The sequence below is a fragment of the Camelina sativa genome, chromosome 5 (genome assembly GCF_000633955.1).
Source record: "Camelina sativa cultivar DH55 chromosome 5, Cs, whole genome shotgun sequence".
Classification (NCBI taxonomy): Eukaryota; Viridiplantae; Streptophyta; class Magnoliopsida; order Brassicales; family Brassicaceae; genus Camelina; species Camelina sativa.
In genome coordinates this window covers 31,195,203-31,201,016 of record NC_025689.1, presented here as the reverse complement: position 1 = coordinate 31,201,016, position 5,814 = coordinate 31,195,203, and the positions used below count along the sequence as shown (strand labels likewise).

General features: G+C 30.4%; 1 long non-coding RNA gene across 1 annotated transcript; it reads left to right on the top strand.

Annotated features, from left to right (window-relative positions):
* LOC104788031 lies at positions 2,499-4,464 on the top strand. Its single transcript, XR_002037890.1, has 3 exons — positions 2,499-2,826; positions 3,954-4,024; positions 4,176-4,464. It is a non-coding gene; the product is annotated as an uncharacterized LOC104788031 (long non-coding RNA).

Sequence of the window (5,814 nt, the reverse complement as noted above, 5' to 3'; positions counted from 1 at the left end):
CAAACCACGAAGACCCAACCTCCCATCTGCAGATCTGAGCCAGGAATGATAATCTGTCATACTGACGCTGCCTGGAACTCTGAGCAGCACACTGCAGGGTTGGGATGGATATTCACCTCCGCAGATAATAGCTTCACTGCCCAAGGGTTGACGCTCGCTCCACATACAAGATCTCCAGTGACCGCAGAAGCTTTGGCCATTCTACATGCAATCCAAGCCGCAAGGAATCTAGGTTTTTCAAACCTCCACATCGCTTCAGATGCTAAACAAGTAATCGAAGCCATAAACTTGGGGTCTCTGCCCAAGGAACTCCATGGGATGCATCACGACATCCTCTCTTTGTCCTCAAACTTTCAGAAATTGGTTTTCTCCTTTGTTCCACGAACCTGTAATAGAGAAGCTGATGCGATTGCTAAGCTTGCTCTAAACCGCCACATTGTAATCCCGGTTTAGCTTTAAATGAATCACCTCTTTGAAAAAAAAAAAATATATCCAAATATAAATCGAAAGATTATATAATTGGAAATAATTAAATGTGTATTATTCTCTCGCATATATGTCTTTTCTATTTAAAATTTCTCTATTCCCATATCAGATATATATATATAGTATGCATGTATGATGTATAATGGTTAAGTTGGAATCGACAAGACAACCTAGAAAATCATAATACGGTCCTTTGAAACAGTTAATTAATAATGAAATCATCACATATAGCAATAATATGCATAGTCTTGCTCTCCTTCTCCATGTATGAGTGTAAGTACTAGTGTTATTCTCTCACTTAAATTTCACACACGTACATATCAAATGTCTATTTGTTGTTGTTTTCAATTGTAAAAGTTTTGGTTTATGAGTTTCGAATCGATGTGTAGGTAGCAAGATTGGGACGTCGAGGAAAATCAATGTACCATTGTGTTTCCACAGCAGTTGCAGCTTCTCATTGAAAAAAGATTGTTGGTGCTGTCTCGCAGCTGCAACCAAAAGAGATGATTGTTGGTTAGAAAAAGATTACCCCAAGGACGGCGCCAAAGAGAATTGCTTCAAGTCATGTATAAGATAAATTTTTAAAGGGGATACATGTAAGGGGAGTTTTTATTTGATTCGGTGGTTTTTAAGGTGTTTTTGAGATTGATATTTATGGTATGATTTATGATATTTATGGTATGATTCTAGTATTAACAATTTAAGAGGATTTCGTTTGACAATAAATTAGATTGTTATAATTTTTTTAACAGCAAAGGAACTCATTTCATAACATTCTGATTCTGCTATGTGCATGTGTGTATAAGCTGTGGGAACGCAACAACACTGGGGTATGTATGTTATATATGTTTGTTTTTGAATGTCTTTGGGTGTTGTTATATATGTTGTGATTGCTGAATTGTGTTTATCCAGTCCAAATTCTGAATCTTGTTGTTTGATGCTAACAGACGAATGATTTATACTTGTTACATTGAAAATGCCTTTATAGAAATGATACAGTTTTTTTCCAATATGTTTGGTGTTATTGTTGTTGCTAATGCTTGTAGTCTTTTGAATTAGAGTTTATCAATTCTCTGTACTCCCCGTCTTGATATAGAAATGGTCACAAGTCTGCTTAAGCATCTTATGTTATAGTCACAGGACATGACTTCAAATGGTAACATGAACACAAATGCAAATGTAAAGGAAGAATTGTGGTCATAGTCATCTTCCCCAATCTATGCTAGCTGTTTAGTTTCACTAATTACTAGTTAAATACAGTCAAACCTCTATAGATTAACGTTCGGTAGATTAATATTTTGTGTAAATTAATAAATTTCTCTCATCCCAAGTTGGGACCAGTATAATTTTGGACATAATTCAATAATATAATAAAATAATATTTTTCTTGAAAATTCTTTGTAAATATATTGTCCCAACAATAGTATAAATTAATAATTATATAAAATTATCAAAATATATGTATATATGTGAACATTATTTTTTGGTAGACCTCATTTCTATTATTTCTACTATATGAAAGACTTTTAGTTTTCTCTTCAAAACATGAGAATTGTTATTTTCTTTGTAATTGATTATATAAAAATATTATTTATAATAATTAAATCTTAGTTTTAAAAACTTTTTTTTTTAAATTACCAAATATGGACAATGTCTCTATAAATTAATAAATTTCTGCAGTCCCAATATTATTAATTTATAGAGGTTTTACTGTACTTGTTATAGAGTAATTTATTAACTAATTTTGAACCTGTTATTGATTCTTGGCTCGACTATTTGAGCTTACGTTTTTGAATTTCGATGTATTTAATTCTCATGCTATGTTTTGTGCTCCTCATATATTGACTGCAATGATTCTTACAAAATGCATTTTAACTTTGTGATGTTCCAGTTTGATACCATTCTGACTAGTTCATGTTTGGTGATATTCTTTCAGATCTCGCAGCGGAGGTTGTCTCAATTACCAAAAATGTGCTTCAGCAAGCTGGATCTTTGGAAGGTTCTCTCTATTGTTCCCTTTCTTTTATTGTTGTTGTCGTTTACTTTCATTACTTGTTGAATTGGAAGATGTGAATATTAGAATCTTGGGTAGGGTTTATTTGGTTGTAATCAATGGGGGTATATCTTTGTTGCGGTGTTCTGTATTGAGTAGCTGAGGCGAGAGCTATAAAATTTGGGTAAAATTGAAGACTGTTGTTGGCCATCAAATATACATTAGGAGCCAAGTAAAGAGCCAAGATGTTTGTTCTGTTGACTGGTGGACTTGAGGCTACTTGCAGAGCAAACTCAATGTTGACTGGTGGACTTGAGGCTACTTGCAGAGCAAACTCAAAGGCCAAGGTTAGCTTTTCTCTGTTTACTTTTTTACCCATGAGCTATTAGCTTTGGTTGTTGGCTCGGAAACATTAATCTTGACTGAACTGTGGCTTATCATGGATATGTTGCATATTGTACATGATGAGCTAGTGAAACTGATTGGTGGAGGAGAAGTATTTGGTACTCTCTTATCTAAAGAGGAAGCAAAGAAGATTGAATTCCTCTTTTATGTTTTTTATATTTAAAATTTTATGATATGCAATAATTTTTTATTTTAATAAAATTTAAATTGTTTAAACATTTAAACTAATTTTTTTACCTAAAATATTTATATTTTAAAAATTAATTATTTTCAAAATTAAGAACCCCACTTAAAGTTTACCATTGGAAGAGTATAATTTTAATTAACAAACAAAAAATTCCTATTTTGTAAAAATACACTTTTTAATACTAAAAAAATATAAGAGTCCTGTTTATCGAAAATATATATATATATAAGAGTCCCAAAATACAAACCTCCCAATAAATATGCATGTCCACCAATCGTTTTTCTTTAGAATATTCTCAATTAAAAATTAAAAAATAATAATAAAGGAAAACGACAATTAAGAAACGTTTCTCTTGTGAGAACCATAGGAATCGGTGTAAGTTTATGGTTAGTCAATATTTTTTTTTACAGATTTGTTATTTAAATATATAATAATATTTAAATAAAATATTTAAATAATTAAAATACATTAATTAGAGAAACTATAGGCGTTGCTATCCCTGGAGATGACCTTACCAACTCTATTTTTTTCCATTTTCGGGTTATAAAGAATCCCATTATTGTCACACCCACACAATAGGAACTTCCCAGTTTTGATTTTAGAGAATATGTTCAATAAATTGCCATCAGTCAAGTTCGAGAATTCCCACTTTCGATTGTAGAGTTTATGGAAGAAAATATATTATATACATATCCGAATATAAATTGAAAATTATATACTTGGAAATAATTAAATGTATCTTATTCTCTCGAATATATGTCTTTCCTATTTAAAATCTCTCTATTCCCATATCAGATATATATAGTATGCATGTATGATGATGTATTGGTTAAGTTGGAATCGACAAGACAACCTAACTCATAACACGGTCCTTTGAAACAGTTAATCCATGATGAAATCATCACATATAGCTATAATATGCATAGTATTGCTCTCCTTCTCCATGTATGAGTGTAAGTACTAGTGTTATTCTCTCACTTAAATTTCACACACGTACATATATATATATATATATATATATATATATATATATCAAATGTCTGTTTGTTGTTGTTTTCAATTAATGTAAAAGTTTTGGTTTATGAGTTTCGAATCGATGTGTAGGTAGCAAGATTGGGACGTCGAGGAAAATCTATGTACCATTGTGTTTCCACAGCAGTTGCGGCAACTCATTGAAAAGAGATTGTTGGTGCTGTCTGGCAGCTGCAACCAACATAGATGATTGTTGGGCAGAAAAAGATTACCCCAAGGGCGTCGCCAAAGAGATTTGCCTCAAGACATGTATAAGACACAAAATTTAAAGGGGATACATGTAAGGGGAATTTTTATTTGATTCGGTGGTTTTTAAGGTGTTTTTGAGATTGATATTTATGGTATGATTCTAGTCTTATAATTTAAGGGGATTTTGTATGACAATAAGTTAGATTGTTATAATTTTTTTAACAGCAAAGGAACTCATTTCATACCATTCGGCTATGTGTGTGTATAACTCGTTGCAAATTCTCCTACCATATATATATATACTAGAAAGTTACCCACGCGATGCGTAGGTTATAAAATCAACTATTTTGTATGTGAAATAAAATTTCATTAAACTATATATAAAACGTTTATGATATTATTTATATATGCCTTGAAAAGAATTTAAATACATACATTTATCAGTTTATAGTTATGAAGTGTGTTACAAAAAGGATAATTTTCACATATTGCATAAAAATAAGTTTTGGTCTTAAATTTAGCAAATCATTTCTAAATTCTAAAAATACTAAAATAGCATCATACTTTTAATCTTATATATTTAAATACTAAACCATATCTCTTCAAAATTATACCCTAAATGTAAAATATAAAATATAGATAACCATTAGAAATGGTGTAAGCTTTTTTCGGCATAATGACGGATGGAGTAAGGGTTACAGGAAAATAGACATGAGGTATGATTGGCAACTCATACAATACCAATGCGATATAAAAGTAGTTTTGCTTTTGTACAGGTTAATCTACTATAATTTATACCACTTTTAATGATTGACATATGTCTATGATGAAAGTATTAAGGATACAATATGTGTATATATATATATATATATATTAAATATTTTACAATAGATCTCTATAATGTTTTTCCGTGTAATGCGAAAGGATGTTGTAAAGTTTGGGAAGTGATTCCAAAGAGGCATAAAGAAATATATGATCTTTTGACTATTTATATATGCATTACACGGTAAAATTAGGCTCAATCTTTTTATCAATATGCAAAGTAAAATTTTTTTTTTGTAATGGGGATAAAGAACTTTTAAAAATGGAAAACAAAGCAAATTTACAAAACATAAACTTAGAAATATATTGTAGTTGAATATCAGAGGACTTAAGAGGAGAAATCTAAGGGACTTACAACTATAATATTATGATTGAATGTTCAAAGCCAAAGAGATTGTGCTTTAGGAGTCAAGCATTAGGCTCATCTTCATCACTTAAGACTTCCAACTATAGTTAGAAAGTTAAAAATTCACATTATAAAACAATGCAAAAACTTTAAATCATGACTATCATAAAACATAATCCTTTGAAAGAGACTAATAAATATCGACAAGACTATGATATCAAAAAATAAAAACATTGACATGGCTTTGTAAACGATTTCTTCAAATAGTCCTAGAGAAATTAATCTGTTAATCATCATACTGCAAGACATCATGTTTTTAAAAAAAAAAATCATAAGAAATAATATTTAAAAAAA